The sequence below is a fragment of the Bos taurus genome, chromosome 15, assembly GCF_002263795.3.
Source record: "Bos taurus isolate L1 Dominette 01449 registration number 42190680 breed Hereford chromosome 15, ARS-UCD2.0, whole genome shotgun sequence".
Classification (NCBI taxonomy): Eukaryota; Metazoa; Chordata; class Mammalia; order Artiodactyla; family Bovidae; genus Bos; species Bos taurus.
The window spans coordinates 75,415,367-75,433,344 of NC_037342.1; the positions used below are offsets into that span (position 1 = coordinate 75,415,367).

A 17,978-nucleotide genomic window follows, 5' to 3' on the forward strand; every position below is an offset into this window, starting at 1 on the left:
AACGTGGAGTAGTTGCACTTAGTGGTTGGAAAAGAAAGGAAAACTGATTATTAACAAGGCCAGGGATTGGGATGGGGAGGTCAGTTGACTATCTGGTTTATTAAAATCATTCCATTTTGTCTCTACCACATATAGTTCACTGATTATCTTGACTCCTACCATTCTGGTAGAGGTGATGAGAAAGAATGGCCAAAGGTAATATGATTAGTGGCTGTGAAAAAGAACAGGGCATAAGAAATTGGAAGATGCTCTTGTTTTCCTCATCTTAGTTTGGAATCCCCCAGACTAGACTTAGAATCAAGGATTCAAGTGTAGGTTATTGATTTGGAAGGTGCAGAAACCATAGGCAGGGAATTGGGGAGAATGAGCTGGAAAAGGAAAAAGGTCAATAAAGGAGTGTGTTATCAAGCTAGCTGATACTGGTGACTAGGAACTAGAGCTCCAGTGACCCCTGAGATGCAGTGGTCCCAGGCGGCGCCAGTAGTAAAGAATCCGCCGGCCAATGCAGGAGACCCCAAAGACACAGGTTTGATTCCTGCATCAGGAAGCTACCCTGAGTAGGAAATGGCACCCCTCTCCAGTAGTCTTGCCTGGAAAATTCCACAGGTCAGACACGACTGAGCAACTGATCACACACACAGGCACATGTCAGAATCATCCAGTGCCCCTCATCCCAGCCAGGGGAGGAAGCTGGGATATTTATCCATCAGCTGCAAAGTGTCAGGGATTGACATGTTCCCATGAGGTGTGCTGGGCCCCAAAGTGTTTTCCACAGCTTGGGAGAGAGCTCTCAGGCAAAGATGCAAATGCTGGCAGTCAGAAGCCAACCAGTGTTCACTGAAGTGGAAAGGCTGTGAGATGGGCACGAATAACATCCTCTGTGTTCCCTTAAAACAAGCAAAGCATCCAAACTTCCCCCAGGGCTCCCCCTATCATTAAACGCACCTCCATATACCCAGCTTCTGATGCCGAAGACTTTATAATGTTCCTCGATATATTTTTTGGTTTGGATTTTTGTTTTGTTTTGTGTCTGTTTGTTCTTGCCACACATTCAGTCTAACCCCAAATCCTACAAATTCTATCTTCAAAATATATCTTGAATCTTACTACTTCTCGCCGTCTCCATCACCACATTTCACTAGATTTCTGCAATAGCTTCCTAGCCTGAACTCTTGTTTATATGCTCATCCCCCACATGGTAACCAGAGTGATCTTTTAAAACGTAGATCACTTTACTCCCCATCTCAAAACCATCCCCTTTTGACTTTTAGAATGAAACCTGAAGTCCTTACCAAGCTCCACATGATCTGGCTCCTGGCTGCCTCCTTGACTTGAGTTTCCATCCACTCTCCTCCTCACTCACAGCGCTCCGGCCAGACTGATTTTCCAGCTGCATTCCTGCCTCAGGGCCTTTGCATTTGTTCTGTCCACATAAAACTCTCCTCTAGATGGTCGTGTCACTCGATCAGTTTATTCAGGTAGTGGCTCAGATGTCCCCTCTGTAGGGAGCACTTTTTAAAATACTCTATCTAGAAAATAACCCTTTGTCACAGTCTTTGCTCTTAACCTGGCTTTATTTATTTATTTTTTTCATAACAGTGATCATGCCCTGGCTGATTTTAGTTTACGGTCTTATTTATCGCCCACTTCTGAACTAGAATATAAATGCTGTCAGGTGGAGGATTCTGTTTGCTGCACTAGCCCAGCCCCTGGAATAGCATCAATTCATCATAGGTATTCAATAAATATTTGCTAAATGAATGGGTTAATAACTCTTTACTGGTCCTACTGAGATCACCCATCAGTCAAGAATTTTCAGAACAGACAGGAGAAATTGCAGACCTTAGCATGATAACTGCCTCCCTGCATCTTTCCCCCAAGCTGGCTCTAATGAAAAATACACAGTCTTAGCAGAGTCATGAAGGTCCCAGGGCTACGGGCTACTTCCAATATGTTCTTTAGGGAATACATTACAAATCACAACTTGTTCATTTATCTTTCTGCTTGCCTCTCTGAGAACAGTAGAGGGAAAATCAAGATCATTAATGCTACCTACCTGTTTGGTGATGGAGATGAAATGTAGTCTTGTTTTTTAATAAACTAGAATGCAAAGTTAGCTATCTCCCCAAGTGCCTCGCAGGCAGTTGGTGCACGCCACATGCTGAGTGAGTGGACAGTATCATCACTTTGGCCTTTCTGCTGCTTGTTCTGCAGAAGATATTTCATTTTATGGCCCACATTCTTAAAGATGCCAGAAAGTGGGGGGACTTGCTTCATTGCAGCCCCCCCAAAGCCAGAAAACCCTTAACTAACCACACCCATCTCCTCTCACACATACCACCCTATGTTCCCCAAAATGGTAAAGTCAGCTCTATCTTTTGTGTGTGGTTTAAGACTATCTAATTTACTCCATTATAAAAATAGCACAGGCTCATTTTAGAAAAATTTATAAATTACAGAAAAATAAGACAGAAAAATTAAAAATAACACATCGCTCCACCACCCAGGGATAACCACTGTTAGTATGTGGCTGTATGTCCTTCCAGTGTTTCTATGTATATTCGTGCACAGTTTAAATATGCAATTTATCTTTCTTTTTTACTTAACATTGTAACATAAACATTTATTCTTAGTGTTCAACCCTTTGCGCACATCTTTTTCAATGGCTGTGCAGTATTACATTTCCCCGTTGTAAACCATTTTGCTTATTTTATTTTTTTCAAAATTATAAATAATTCTGGGATAAGCATCCTTTGATGTGAATCTTTGCTGGCACTGCTGATTATTTTTTAGGATAGAGCCCCAGAAAAGGAATCACTAGTTCTAGGGGATACAAACTCTTAAGACATTTTGTGAGATTTCATTTTGATTTCTAAAACTGTTTGAATGTGACTTCCATAAAAGAGCTCCAGGAAAGCAGATTGCCTCCAAGAATTTACTTCCAGTTTTGAAACATTTCAGGCCCCGACTGTTTTAGCATTCAGTTTAAATGAGCGCAGAAATCTTCTGTAGCCTGTCTCCACTTCAGACTTCTTCCTGCTCTAATAAAATGCGGCAACAGCATTATAAAAAGTGTTCTTTGGTAAACAGTCTCTTTTTGTGTTCTCAAGGATTGTTTTCTGAAGTAGTCTTTCTGGTGGGGATTGGGTTTATGTCTAGAATTGCATGGAGAATTTTCGCATGCCTGCTCATGATGTCTTTAGGGTTTAGTTATGCCTTATGGTTGTGTGTGTGTGTGTGTGTGTGTGTGTTTCATTGCCAAAAGGAAGTTCAGATTTCATGGCAATGAAACCTGCTTTTACAAGTCTATCTGAGTCCAGCCTCAAAAAGCCAGGACTCCCTTGGCAGGAACTGCTTTGGGGAACACCATATGAGTAAGGAATTTTCTTCCTAAGGCTGGGTCAGCCTGGAAAAGGCCTTGCCAAAGACAGTTTATCAATGGAGGGAAACCATGGCTTTTTTAGATAGGATGGGTCAGACATGATACAATATCAAAATATCCAGGAAACATCCAGAAGAGTCAAGGGTTCCAGGCTGGTTTGGAAAGTTGTAGTACAGCCATACTCATACCATACTCGTCCAATCCCATGCAAACAACCTTATTAAACAGAATCAGCCCAGCATCTCTGTACTGACTTGAAAAGATATCCAGGTTCTTTTGTTATTCTAAATAGTAAGTTGTAGAAAAGTATGTATGGTTTGATGCCATATTTGTAAAAACATTAAAAAAGGCAAAAACTGAGTTCAGGGGACTCTTTACTATCTACGTGAACTGAAAGAAATACATGAAGAAACATACATGAGACTGTTGGTAACTGGCTCCTTAGGAATGTGGAATTTGGGTCAGAGAAGACTGAGGAGACCTCGGCTTTACACGACTCAATTGAATAATGTGTTACAAAGAGCAGCCATTACTTTTGTAAGTTATAAAAAAAATAATAAAAGAAAGCCCCAAGAAAGGGAAAAAAAAAAATAGTGGAGAGGAATGGCCTGAGAAGGGAACTTGGTTCGGGAGCTGGTTGACAGGTGCCCTGCAGGGTTGGGTATCCCCTCTTGGCGAAATGGGTTCATCCCATAGAGGAAGGCCCCTCTTCCCAGACAAGTGGGGCTGGGTTGGCTGTGTCCTTCCCCTGGCAGCTGGTAGAGAATCAACTGTGCTGGCATTCACCTGCACTATCACATTTGAAACGGCTTCTGGAAAAAATAATTGGAACGATCCAGGCAGAGGCAGGAGCTGTTATCTCAGGTGGTTCTAGCGGTGAAGACCCTGCCTGCCAGTGCAGGAGACGTAAGAGATGCGGGGTTGGATCCCCAGGTGGGGAAGGAACCTGGAGGAGGGCATGGCCTGGAGAATCTCATGGACAGAGGAGCCTGGTGGGCTATAGTCCATGGGGTTGCACAGAATTGGACACAACTGAAGCGACTTAGCACGCACGCACGCACTCTGAGGGCTTGAGGAAGGGTGACGAGCAGCTGAGAGGAGAACAGCCTTTAAAAGTTCCAGAATGGGAAAGATGGATCCAGCCTCAGCCTCTGAGCACACCTCTAGTCATCTGCGAGACGGACCACAGGCTTTGAACTGGAGACAGTGCCCAAGGCTTTCATTAACCTTCTTCCCTGGAGCCAGTGCCGAGGTGTGTGTCTTTGAAGAGGGATGGCTCAGAAGCGACATGACTTTCAAACATGATTTGTTTTATATTCTATTTGTGAATTAGGGTGTGTTTACAGTGAAAGAATGATTTAGATGATGACGACTCAGCTGGAAATATAAAGGCATAATTGAATCTCCAAGTCTATTAAAGACTCTTGTCTTGTGTCTTATGGGTTGACATTTTATTACAGAGGCCAACTTGGCTCTTGCTTTCAGTTTCTTTTCTTCCCTTTTGTATCTTTCAAATATTAGATTTTCCCTTCTCCCAACCAGAAATTAAAAAAATAAATAAAATAAAGAAAACCTCCAAGGAGAGCCAGGATGTCTGAAAAGAGCACCCTGGGGAGGTGGCATCACGTGGCAGGTTGGCACAGGGACTCTGGGCATTGGCACTGTGCCTGGCACCCTGCACTGATGCCCAGTCAATTGTTACCCTCAGAACCTCTGCCATCCCCAGCCCTGCCACCAACTTGCTCTGTTTCCTAGGGCAAATCAGGTCAATCCTGGGGTCCCCTTGTTCCTCCTACCAACGGAGTTCTTGACAGATAATAGCTCCGGCGAAGCCCAGAAAAGCACCACAAGAGGCATAAAGGCCAATGATCAAAATAACCCACCCCGATTCCTTTGTAGAAGGATAATATGTCACTGGCGACTGCTCTCAGTAAGTGGGTCTTTTTTTTTTTTCTCTGAAGAGGCTGGAACCTGTTCCCCAGGGCTGCTAAATCGGGCCTTGTTCTGCGGTCTGATCTGCTGGCGACCTGTGTCCACTTTACTGAAACTGGCCGGGGGCCCTGGCACCGTCAGGCCACGTGGGCCGCCAAATCGCAAGCCCTTTCTTTTGAGCAAATAGCATCGCACATGCTGCCATCGAGAAAATGAAAGCATTCACAGTGGCACAGCGTCCAGCTTCTCTCTGTGGCCTTTGGAAACAATTTTGTGACCAGGGAAGGGCAGGAGACAAAGGTCTTTCTATTTGATCTGTTCAGCAAGCCGGCACTGGATCGTGGCAGGCCTCTTTCCCTGGTACCATGCGGATCGCTATCATCCCATTTGTCTCCTGTCTGAGTAGACAAGGCAGGCAGGCAGGCAGAGGGATCTATTTCAACTGCCCTTGACTCTGTTTATAATCACCAACATGAAAGGAAGGGAAAGAGATGGAGTTTATAGGACTGGCTCTTTGTGTAACCTAATTTATCTCTCTCCGGCAGCAGTGCGCTGAGCAGTTTCCTCTTTTGTTTCCGATGCGGGAAACTGAAATATGAATCTATGTTGATGAGAGAATAAAGGAACTGAAAGAGGCATAAATCTTATCTTCTTGCAACCCTCGAAGATCAGCTTCTTGTGAAGAAGGGGATTATACTTCTGTAATTAACTGCTTTGCAGCTCCTGGTGATGGCTCAGAGCTGAATAATAGCACCCAGCGAAGTTGCATGAAAGGCGGGCGGGCGGGCTGGTGCAGCCGCGGATCGTGAACAATGGTCTCGGGCCTGACATCCTTTCCCAGTGCCCAGCTCGCAGAGAGTCAAGCCAGGAGATATTTGTTCCTTGTCTAGCAGCGTTCATGGCAGAGAGAATAGAATTCCAGAGCAAATAGCTCCCAGAGACCTGTTCTGCTGTAGGTTGGGAGCTGCCACGAGGTACCTAGAAGACCTCAGCTGGGTTTTCACCCTCCGTGTTCCAGCTGCTTACTGAAGCTCGGTGGAGGTGACTGCCCCTTTCGAGCTGTGAGATTTGGGGAAAGTCGTCTCACTTCTCTGGTCTGTAGTATTACCATCCACGAAAATGCAGGGGGTCTTGTAGAATTTGGGGGAGGAAGAGTTTAGATCACGTGTATAAGCAAATCACTTATGACGCTGCCTGGCACCTGGCAGGTCGTCAATTAATGCTAGCTATTATTATGATCACTTCGTGGAATACAAATGGATGGTGAACTCGTCACTGTTTACGAGGCTTATCATGGAAGGCACCGTATATGCCTCAGTGGCTAAAAGCCTCCCATCATCCCTGTCAGGTAGGATTCTTCCTCCCATTTCATGGATGACAGAGAGGTTCAAAACACTGACCTGCTCACAGAGAAGCCTGGAAGCTGAGTCTTCTGTGCTGGGCCCGCCCCCTGCCCCCTCTCCCCTCCACACCAGGCTCCCAGCCCCTCAGCTGTTCCTCCACGGGTTCATCTGCCTGTCACTTCCGGGCTTCATCAATGGTTTGATCTTCCAGGATCAAACCCCTGGGCCATCTTTGCTTCCCCTCCTCCTCTCTGCCCCATGCTGGCATCACTGAGCCCTATAGATTCTTCTCTTGAGATGTTTCCAGAACCTCTCCTTTCTCAGTCCTGCTGCCACTCATGCTGGCCCAGAGCCTGGTCTCTCAGGCTCCTGAGTGGTGTCCAAGGGAGGGCGGAGCTCTCTTTCCCATCACCCCCAATGCTGGCACCCTGTGAGTGGCGCCCAGCCCCGCTGCCCTGTCCTTCCCTGCTAGGGGTCAGCAGCCACTGCATCAAGCCCACTCTTCTTCCTTGGCATTCAAGGCCCTTCAGCTGACCCACCCAAAGTCATCTCTTCACACTTGAACCCCCCTGTCCGGCTGAGCCTGATTTAGTCTCCATTAGGCAGGCACCCCACAGCCTCTCTGAGGGCTCAGGGGATTAGATTCTTGATAAAGATGCAGAAGACTCTTGAGAGTCCCTTGGACCGCAAGAAGATCAAACCCGTCAATCCTAAAGGAAATCAACCCTGAATATTCATTGGAAGGGCTGATGCTGAACTAATGCTGACTGATGCTCCAATACTTTGGCCACCTGATGTAAAGAGCTGATTCATTGGAAAAGACCCTGATGCTGGGAAAGATTGAAGGCAAGAGGAAAAGCGGGCAACAGAGGATGAGATGGTCGGATGCCAGCATCAACTCAATGGACATGAGTTTGAGCAAACTCAGAGCGATAGTGAAGGACAGGGAAGCCTGGTGTGCTGCAGTCCATGGGGTCGCAAAGAGTTGGACAAGACTGAGCAACAGAACAACATCAAAGATGCAAATGCCCCATGTAGGAAGCCACACTCAATGCGTGGTCAGTGTAGGACAGCCACGGAGCACAGAGATCATCTATTCCATCCACCCACACATCCCACCAACAGAACTTGAGGCCCAGGAAAGCTCAGTGACCTAGGCAAAGTCACTCAGCTTCAGAGTCAAGTTTCAAACCTAGGTCTTCTAACTTAGAATTCAGGGCTCCTCCATTAGACCAATAGACATATCCCCCTCATTGGTGGCCAGGGAGGTGGGAGATGGGGACACATTACTCAGTCTACACATGGGCCCCATGTGTGATTCAACCACAGGGACAGCCTGAAAGCCTGCCTGCTGAGGGAAAAAAAAAAATGACTGAGTTAGACCCTGGGGCAGGGGTGTGGTGGGCAGGAACTGGGGGTGGGAGGTGGAGACTAAGATTTAGGCAGATGGTCATGGAAATCAGAGACTAGAAGGCAGATGAAAATGCAGGTGAATACTAGTCTGAGCAATGTGCTTTGAAAGAAAGAAAGTGAAATCGCTCAGTCGTGTTCCAACTCTTTGCAACCCCATGGACTGTAGCCCACCAGGCTCCCCCGTCCATGGGATTTTCCAGGCAAGAGTACTAGAGTGGGTTGCCATTTCCTTCTCCAGGGGATCTTCCTGACCCAGGGATCGAATCTGGATCTCCAGCGTTGCAGGCAAACCTTTTACCGTCTGAGCCACCAGGGAATTTCCCAATGTGCTTTGGGAACATAGCAATTAATTTCTCTACTCTGATGGGAGATGGAATCCAGGAGGGCTTTAGGGAAGAAGCGGCCTGTGACGTGGGTCTGAAGAAGCCGAAGGATGACTCCCAGTGAAATTAGGGACAAGGCCTTCTGGATTGAGGGAGCAGCTGGACAGAGGCAGGGGGGTCAGACAGCCTGGGCTGATGTGGGGAACAGCACAGCTGGCTGCAAGGGAGCCTGGAAAAAGGCAGAGAAGCCTGAATTCGAGTTCTGACCCTGCTCCTAGTCTGACCTGCTCAGGATCTAGGCCAGTCACTTTACCTTTCTGGATATTGCTGGTGGTGGTTTAGTTGCTCAGTCCGATTCTTTGTGACCCCATGGACCGTAACCCACCAGGCTCCTCTGTCCATGTTATTTTCCAGGCAGGAATACTGGAGTGGGTTGCCGCTTCCTTCTCCAGGGGATCTTCCCGACCCAGGGCTCAGATGTGCCTCTCCTGCAGTGTAGACAGTCTCCTGCATTGGAGGCAGGCACCCCCCACAGAGCCACCAGGGAAGCCCCATACGTGAAACAAGCATAACAGCCTTATGTCTCCCGAGGGTTATTACGAGGATGAATCAAAACAATGAGGCACCAAATGTAGGGCCTGCACATAGTAGGTGCTCGACAAAAGGCCCGCCATGGCAGGAGGGTAGGTCCTTCTGGAACACACGGCAGGCAGGGGGTTGGGTGATGCTGTGCATTTTCCTTTGCCTTCCAACGGGCCTTTCCCCTTTCCTTCCAGGAACTCACCAGCTGGCCTGGGAGGGCTGCTTGCCCACTCAGAGTTGCTAGGATGTTTGGTCATCCCCGGGTCCAGAATGGTCTTCTGGTTCTGTTGTCATCCTTGAGTTCTTTCCAGCCTGAACACAGCCGGGGCTGGTGTTCCAGGTCTGGACATGTTTGCTGGCAGAGCCTGTATTTGGGAGAGACAGCTCTGTTTAGGTAGAGACACTGAAAACAGCTGCTGGCTTCTCTGCCGCGGTAAACATGGAGTAAACCTGGCCACTCTGGGCTTTGCAAGGGGACAGGAGCGCCAGGCAGGCCCTGCTCACCATGGCCTGCGGGGTGTAGGGGAAGGCCAGCTCTTCAGGGAGTGTGCCAGCCTCCTCAGGCTAGGTCAGCATTGGGGTGCGGGAATGAGTCAGAGACCCTTCCTTTCCCCTTGGCCTCTAGGTGTTGGAGGACTCTCCAGGCAGTTCTGCCACGTCATATCTGTGGGACTTTAGGTCAATTTGTCAACCTCTCTGGATGGACTAGGCAACAAAGGCATGTCCCTGCCTGCTGTTCCTCTTTAGTAAGTGGTGGCCCAATTTACCTATGCATCAGAGTCACCTGGGTGGGGCCAATTAAACATTCAGATACTCAGAATTCCTGAGGGCAGGGCCCAGGAACCTGCCTTTTAATGAACTCTCCAGGTGATTCTGGTACAGGCATCTCAGGAACCGCACCTCCACTATCACCGAATTCCAACAGAGTCCCTGGGAAACCAGGAGAAAGAGTTAGGCAGAAGGAGGAGCTAATAGGTGATGTCAGCACACCACTCCTCTTCACACATATATCCTCAGTTATGCTTTTTTCATGTTGACTTAGAAACAGATGCTCTTGGATGTATGTCTCCTTAGGACAGATGCCATCACTGTTTTTAGGATACAAAATTTAGAGTGATACCCCGTCTTCTAGACTTACTCCATTTCCAATGCATCCACCCATTCACCACCCACCCACCTATCCATCCATCCATTATCCATCATTTAGTCCTCGCCTGTTCTGTGCCTGGCTGGGCTTTGGAGACACAGGGAATAACAAGATCTGGTTCCTGGCCAGAATCCCCCATCTACATAAATAGACACAGAAATCATCCTAATGGAGGGGGATCCTTCCAACATGCAAAGTCTCAAGGGGGTACGGTGGTGGTACAAGGCAGAAATGATGCATTCCACGGGAATGAGGAAAGGGAAGGCCTCGCGGACAGAAATCTGTGAGTAGATCGTGAAGGGGAGTAGGAGTTTGCCAGATGGGGAGACCACGCGCGAGGGTATGTAGGAAGGTAGCTGACTCCCGTGAATGAAACCTCTTCACATCCTCTACGAGAGCGGAGGCCTCTCCTTGGGCTTCCTGGGGTCCATGTTCCAATGTTCATCTCTGGCTGCTTCCTCAGCCTCATCTTCTGGTCCTTCAGAGAGGAAAGAAACCATTCTGCAGTTGTGTGTTGCAGGCTCGTGGCAGGTGTCTCTTGCACAGCAAAGTCATTCTGCAATTAAGAGGTAAACAGCCATCCGAGTTGAGAGGCATGGGATGCTTAAGAGCTTGCGTTCAGTTTCCAGCTTTGCCTGCAACTCACTAGGTAACTGAAGGTCAGTTTCCCCATCTTTGAGAGGGAAGATCGGCTTCCAGCTCTGACAGTGTCTGCCTGGAGCATAGCCCTGACACTCTGGCTCCCATGCGCTTGTAGCTCCGTTACATTTTCTCCCCACTCTAAGCTCATCTGTCTCAGCACGTCAGCAGCACAACATCTTGCAGGATTAGTGGACTGGATCTGAGTGCCCCCGCAGGGTTCGCTTTAGCCGAGACGGTTTTGCAGGGGAAATGCAAGGTGGATGCAAGCCTGAAGGTGGCGCTGTGGCTCCAGTTGCCGAGCTGCTCTCCGGAGCGGGTCTGCGTGTTTCAGAGCACGGTGGGGACTGGGCACTGCTGAGGGCAGGTTCTCTCCTTTCGCGGGGCCCTCGCTGTCCAGCAGACCCTACTGGTTTGCAAGAAGCCCCCGGGCCAGCGCGCTCGGCCTCCGCACCTGCTGGACCCCCTTCACACATCTTCAGGGGTCTGTTTCCTTCTTGGTCCTCCCTTCAGAAGAGGAAGAAGAAAGCCTGTTGCAAATGGCTTGTGGGTGGAGTGGGGGTCTTTGCTGGTGTTCCCTGGTGTTCAGTGCCTGCAGGGGGCCCTTGGTGCGGAGCCCCGTGGGGTCTCTGACATAGCCTCCTGGACCCACACCTCCGACCCCCAGCAACACCCTGGGCTGATGACATTTTGAAAGCACTCCATACTCTTTCTACTGTTGCCTTCTCTCCATTCATTTGGGTTCATCTTTTAGCTGAGCCACGGAATAACGGGGGCTTTCCAGGTGGTGCTAGTGCTAAAGAACCCGACTGCCAATGTAGGAGACACACGAGATGCGGGTTTGATCCCTGGTCGGGAAGATCCCCTGCAGAAGGGCATAACAACCCATTCCAGTATTCTTGCCTGGAGAATCCCATGGTCAGAGGAACCTGGCAGGATACGGTCCATAGGATCAATCGCACTGAGTCAAACTTGACTGAAGCGACTTAGCAAGCACACGCTGAATAACAAGCCCAGGGGGAAAGAATGATGGGGGCAAGGAGAAGGGAAGTGGAAAACACTAAGGTTTATGAAGTGCCCGCTGGGTGCCCAGCACCTCCACATAGCTATAGCCATGAGTTGTATACTTCCAGCAGCATCACCCTTTCCGCCAATCAAAATCACCAGCCCAACCTGCTACTTAAACCAGACACACCAGGGGAGCTGCTCTGGTGGGATGGGGGGTGGGCACTGAGGACCCTGCCCCTCATGGCCCCACCCCCTTCCCCCCCCCCCAGCAGCCCCCCTGGTGCTTCCACACAAGCTGGATCTAAAGCATCATGCACAGTTTATCTGCATACAACTCTTAAAAGAATTAGATAGTCTCCCTGTTTTTCAAATACAAAGGCTAAGGCCCAGAGGGGTGAGGTGATTTGCCAGGATCCCATGATTAATAAAATAAGATTATTAATAAAATAATGAATAAAACGGAGAACCAGGCTGTGGACCTAGGCATGCCTGACTCCAAAGCCCCCAACTCTGCCTGGAAGACAGTGGGTGCTCTGCTTCCTAAGGAGGGGCAGATGGGGGCTGTGGCTCCCCGTGCTGCCTGGAGGACCAGGCCCGACATACAGGACATGTTTGATGCTGGAGATCTGGGAAACTGCCTGCAAAGAAGGGACCCATATAGGACAGGAGGAAACACATGGGGAGTGCGTTCTGTGCCCCCGGGGACACGACCATTCGGCCCCCACGCAGGCTCCAGCGCGGTGGACTTCAGAAGACACCAGCCGGACATGTGCTAGACATTCAGATTCAAGCTTTCCAGGCCCTGATCAGGCTGTTTTGTTTCAGGGCAGCCAAGGTTTGGGGCTGTAAAACATGAACTGGATCTCAGCCCTGCTTTGCCGGTGGAGGAGGGACTGTGGAAGAACAGCAAGATGCTTAAAAAAAGAACAAAAAGTGAAGTCGTTTGTTTGCTTGCAATGTTCGGTTTGTCTGAAATCTTGTGAGCAGCACAGATTTGGAGTCAGAAATCCACGGGCTCAAAGGTCATCTCTGCGTTTGACCTGGCTTCTCTGAGTCTCAGCTGCCTCCTCGGTAAAATGGCACCATGAACAGTCCCCACGTCACCGGGCTGCTGCTGGGGACGGGGATTATGTGAGTGCTGGTGCGGGGACGCAGCGAACCCGGCTGACCCTCTCCCTGCTCTAACTCTTCTCGAAGCCCGTGGAATTGATGGTATGTGCCACGTGGATATGCTTCCAAGGGGCACTTAACGAACAGGTTGTCACTTCTCATTGTGGCAGACTGGCTGAAACACTCACTTTTACATCTTCCTATGTGAGATGTGATACTGATCCTCAAAACTGTAAACGCAGAGCCTCAAAGGGCCCAGGATTGAGTCCAGCTCCATTTAGGGATGGGGGAAACGACTTCGCCAAGGTCACCCTTGGTTAGTGGCAGAGCTGCTGACTGCTAGCCCACGGCTCTGTCATCCCAGATGGGAAGGGAGGGCTGCAGGATGCTCTCTTGATCCTTCTGGTCCATGATTCCTGCATCTGTGAGGAGAATAGGGGAAGGGGGTCATCAAGGGAGACCCATTCTGCCCCATGATCCCCATCATGTGGGGCCTCGTGTTGGGGGGTCAGTGGAGCCCCCGTCATGGGACTGAGGTCGCAGGATCCAGGACCAGTCCCGTCATCAACCAGAGCCGGGGTGGAGTCAACTCCTCCCGCAGGTGTAAGGGGATGGCTCCATCTCTGCCTCTTACCAGCTGTGTGGCCTGGCAGGGAATCGCTCTCTCTGAGCCTGTTTCCTGGTCTGAGAACCAAGGAGAATAAAAGCACATACCTCATAGGTTATGGTTAAGATTAAACAAGTGAATATTATAATAATAACACTACGAACATTTAGGAAACACGTAGAATCCTCATAACAACTTGTATTTCGCTACTGTAGAAAAAGGCTCAGAATGATTAAGCAGAGTCCAAGGACACTCAGTTGGGGAGGACAGGGCCAGATTTTGAGCCCAGGTGGACTGGCTCGAGAATTCCACCACCGTAACCACTCTGCCCCTTGGCCTCTCAATTTAGGCAAAGCCCAGTGCTTAGCGTGTAGGTGCTCCAGAAAGGCCCCTCCCTCCCTCCCTGGCGAGTCCCTCCCTTCCTCACCCACCCACTTCATGCTCCCAGGAGTGGGCGGGCCCCAGAAACAGTGCGCTGGAGTTTCTCAGACACCTGAAATCCACCCAACTCGACCATTTCGCCTTAAACCACTTTTCTGCTCTGTTTTGTTGTCGGTTTGGCTTTTCACATTTTTTGTTCCTTGATCAAAAGCACAGCCGAATTGCCAGCAAAGCAAATCTCTTGATCCTGTGCTCCTGGGCACCAGGTGAGCCTCTGTGCTCAGCTAAGCTCCCAGTGCCAGTCAGCCAAGGGGCACGATTGCCTGGGTTCTACTTGCACGCATGCGTGCTGACCCCCAGCCCATGGCCAGCTTCCTGAATACAAACAACCAATTTGGGAGAAAACATGCTTTCTTGTTTGTGGCTTTCTGGATACACTCAAGTTCCTGGTTAATACAGAGACCTGGTCAAGATGTCCAAATACTCTTCTTAGCACAGAAACTGGTCTTCTCATCAGTCTCTGCTCATAGCCCCAAAGAGCAGAGGGTCTCAAGAAGTAACAGGAAAGGCCAAGTCACTGAGTGTTCCCCCTGAGGCTCTGGTTCCCTTCCAGCTGCTTGCAGGCCTTGGGCCCACAGAGGATAAGATAAGGAAATAGAAAAGAGCGCTGAGTAGTACCAAGCAGCATGGTGAATAAAGGCAACTCAGGACAACGGAGAATCTGGCCAAGCTATTTAAAGGCCCAAATGTATTGCTTTCTCCAGTGGCCCAAAGGAATAGCAGTCCACCCTGGAGATACAGATCCCTTACGTCATGGTTGAAAGGGGGAGGACTGAGACCCTGGTGGGTGCTAAGGTGGGATCTCAGACCTGCCTCTGAGCCTGCAGTGCTAGTATCTACAGCGAAAAGGAAAGTGTCAGTCACTCAGTCGTGTCTGATTGTTTGTGACCCTGTGGATTGTAGCCCACCAGGCTCCTCTGTCCATGGGATTTCCTAGGCAAGAATATTGGAGTGGGTTGCCATTCCCTCCTCCAGGGGATCTTCCCAACCCAGGGGTCAAACCCAGATCTCCTGCACTACACACAGATTCTTTACCATCTGAGCCACCAGGCAAGCCTGGAATCTATGATATGTTTGTGCAAATGGTCAGCAGACCCCCAGCTGCCTCTTGTCTTCCCATCTGTGCTTGTTGAAACCCTGTCCATGCTTTGGGCCCCCTCTCCAATGCGACCACTTCCAGAAAGACTTAGAGTCAATCCCATTTTTCTCTCTTGTACCCCTCATCATCCCCTCCTCTTCCCACCTTCTACCTGGCATTATGGTGGCTTTTCCACCTGCCTTCATCTCGGAGATGCTCATCGGGCTCCAATTACGTGGCAGACCAAGAGCTAGTCACTGGTGATGAGAAAGATACAATTCCTGTGTTACTTAAAGAGCGCACATGCTCACAGTCTAGCAGAGACAGACAAGTCAACACATAATTAAAACGCAGTGTGGAGGAATGCGCAGATTGCCTTGAATGCTGAGCGGCTGGGCCATCTGCCTGGGGTTGGGGTGGGGGTGGGGGAGACCCAGGAGACTTCCTAGAGGGGACGATGCCTTAGAGGGTGGGCTCCACAAAAGGACAGGGGATGGGAAAGAAGGAGAAATTCAGGCGGGGTGGAACAGCACCTGCAAAGGCAGGGAGGTGCAGGAGAGCAGTTCTCATGGAAGGAGCCCCAAGGAGCTTTGATGGCTGGATTGCAGGGGGTCCTAGGCATTGGCAGGAAGTGGGATCAGGCAAGCGGGCAGCTGTCAGATCGCAGAAGACCCAGTAAGCACTGCTTAGCAGTCTGGGCTTTGTCCTGCAGGCAGTGGGCCCCCACGGAAGGGGTTTTAGGAGGCCTGAACCTGATTGGATCTGTGTTTTAAAGAGACCACTTGGGCTGCTGAGTGGAAATGGATGGTTGCAAGGCAACAGGCGAAGCAGAGAGACCAGGCAGGAGGTGGTAGCGATTGTCTGGGTGAGACGTGATGGCTCAGTGATAGCGCTGGAGGGAAGAGAAGTGGAGAGATTCAAGGACCATCTGGGAGGGCGGATCTGCAGGACAAGTTGTTGGCGGGACGGGTGAGGGAAAGAGCAGGTCAGAATGACTCCGAGAATCTCAGTGCCGTCGGCCAAGGTGGAGGTGAGGTCTGGGGAGGAAAGATGGCATTTTGTTTAGGAAATACGGATCTGAGGAGCCTGGGAGATACCCCTGGGTGCCTGGGGCAGCCCCTGCCTCCTCTCCCCCTTTCTCCCCAGAACCCCTCTCTGTGGATCTTTCTCAGACTTACCGCCTATACCTGTGTTCAAGGGGTGGCCTGAAGGTAGGCTAATCTTTTTCACCTCCAGGTGCCAGACACGTGTAAAAAGCGAGCAGAGACGCACCTCTGCCGAAGGTGCTCAAACTGGATCCCAGCGTGTGCTGCCTCTCTGCGGTGTTTGCACTTCAAAAAAGAAATCTAGACAAGTTACTCAAAAGGTGGAACTTCAGGGTTGTGAGGAGGGAGATTTGGGGGGGTCACCCCATCGTGTCTCTGGGGCCTGAGGACACACTCGCTGGCGTTGGTAGACCGGTCAGGCCTGGAGCCTTCCTTCTGGCATCTTTTCCTGGTTGCCTGCTTGTCCAGCTCTGCAGTCTTCAAGAATGTACCCTGCACCCGCTCTCCGCACTGACCCCCTACCTTCACACTAAGCCCGCACCACCAACTTCAAGTCCCCAGCAAAGTTCTCTGTCCTTCCTGGGCTCTCATCCTTATTCATGAAACGGCAAGATTAGGCTCTTTTTCTTCCCCTCCATCCGCTTTTGATCCTCCTTCCTTAGTGGTTAAGAGCAGGGCTTCGGAATTAGGCTGACCTGGTGTGAATTTCAGTTTCATCGCTTTCTATTTGGATGTGTCAGGTAGATAGAATAGGGAAAAGGAGTCCAAAACAGCGGTGGCTAAAAGACAAGGAAAGGGAAAGCCCATGAAAATAGAACAAAGGAAGGTCCGAGGACAGGAGTGAGGACCTCAGGTAAAACAAACAACACTCCTGGCTGGCCCAGTTTACATAGGACAGGCCCAGGGAGAGATAAACATATAAAAAGAGGAGCCAAAGCTAGCGCTCTCTCTCTCCCTCCCACGCGCTGGGCGCTCTTCTCTTCACGTCTTTGGATCACCGTGCCCTCACGCCTCGAAGATGGATTTTCCTGCTATCTTCTAAATAAAATAGAGCTGCGACACTGAGCTGTAGCACTGATTTGTCTAAGAGCTATAACATGGTTCTTTCGTGACCTGAGAGCTATAACACGGTCTATCCAAGACCTGAGAGCTGTGACACGCCGAGGGGGCTTTAATGTCCGTCATTCCAAATCTTTGTTGTGATGAGACAAAGAGCTGAGGAACATACGCTCGCGTGACAGATGCTTCTTCACCAGGGCCTTCGTCTCTTCATCTGTCAAATGGGCACAGCAATAGTACCTACTGCATATTATTAGTGCCCATATTCAGTGGGATGATGTTTGAAAAGTTCTGAGCTCACTGGCTGGCACCCAGTGGGTGCTCAAAATCTGCTAAGGTCATGGTCATCATGTTATCAGGATTCTCCACTTTCCTTTGCAAATACTACCAATATAGGGGTCCCTCTGGCCTGGGCTGCCAGCCGTCCAGTCTGGAGGCAGAGGGCTGGACTGGATGACCGCCCCCCGCCCCGGGTCTTTTTGATTTGGGAGTCTGGGACCTCAAAGGCTTGGGAACATTCTCTGTGAACTTTCCTCCCTTGATTCTTGGGGTGATTTGAAAGCTGGCCTCTATGGGGTCTCTATTTAATTTTTCCAGGTTCTCGAGAGGCTCCGTTCCTCCATCCCCTGCTCTCAGCATCCCCTCCTGTGTCTGGACAAGTGAAGGCATGCCTCTCAATCAGCCCTCCCCGCCTACCTGCTGACTCCCCAATTACTGGGCCTCTGGCTTTGCTTCACTCTGTGTTTCCCGAGGAGATTCTGAGGAGCTTCATGGAATCGCCGCACCTTCCAGCGCTCTGTGTTTCTGAGACTGACTTCAGAGCAGAGGCACAGGGCTTTGCAGACTGAGTTTCCGCACTGTCTGTGCC

General features: G+C 49.9%; 1 long non-coding RNA gene across 2 annotated transcripts; it reads right to left on the reverse strand.

The window, feature by feature from the left end:
• Positions 1-4,454: 4,454 nt before the first annotated feature.
• On the reverse strand, positions 4,455-17,024 carry LOC132342364 (uncharacterized). Of its 2 annotated transcripts, none has more exons than XR_009490714.1 (5): positions 16,184-17,024; positions 15,539-16,042; positions 15,178-15,262; positions 13,068-13,301; positions 4,455-9,340 (listed from the first exon to the last, which is right to left on the reverse strand). It is a non-coding gene; the product is annotated as an uncharacterized lncRNA (long non-coding RNA). The 2 variants fall into 2 exon arrangements; XR_009490715.1 differs by lacking the exon at positions 4,455-9,340 and adding an exon at positions 9,521-9,905.
• Between the last annotated feature and the right edge of the window lie 954 nt (positions 17,025-17,978).